We start from the raw sequence: 336 nt of genomic DNA, 5'->3' as shown, positions 1-336 counted from the left end.
TGGTTGAAAACGATCCCTGTTTAAACACAGTATATGGCGGCAGGTGGCCAAGTGGTTAAGAGCATTAGGCCAGTAATCGACTAGGTGTAAAATATGTTGATGTGCTCTTGAGCAAGGCACTTAACCCTAATTACTCCTGTAACTCACTCTGGATAAGAGCATCTGCTAAACTACTCTAATGTAAATGTACATTGTTTTACTGACAGGGGGCGCTAGAGGATCACATATTATCTGCCCACAGATGTACTCTGTTCTCAGGGATAGGTGTGTGTGAGTACATGTGTGCACGTGCAATAAGGCTCTTAGGTGTAGTTTATAGGCCTATATGTGTTTATG

This window comes from Salmo salar, chromosome 02 (genome assembly GCF_965601325.2).
Source record: "Salmo salar chromosome 02, fSalSal1, whole genome shotgun sequence".
In the NCBI taxonomy this organism is placed as follows: domain Eukaryota; kingdom Metazoa; phylum Chordata; class Actinopteri; order Salmoniformes; family Salmonidae; genus Salmo; species Salmo salar.
Note: the sequence above shows the minus strand (reverse complement) of the source record.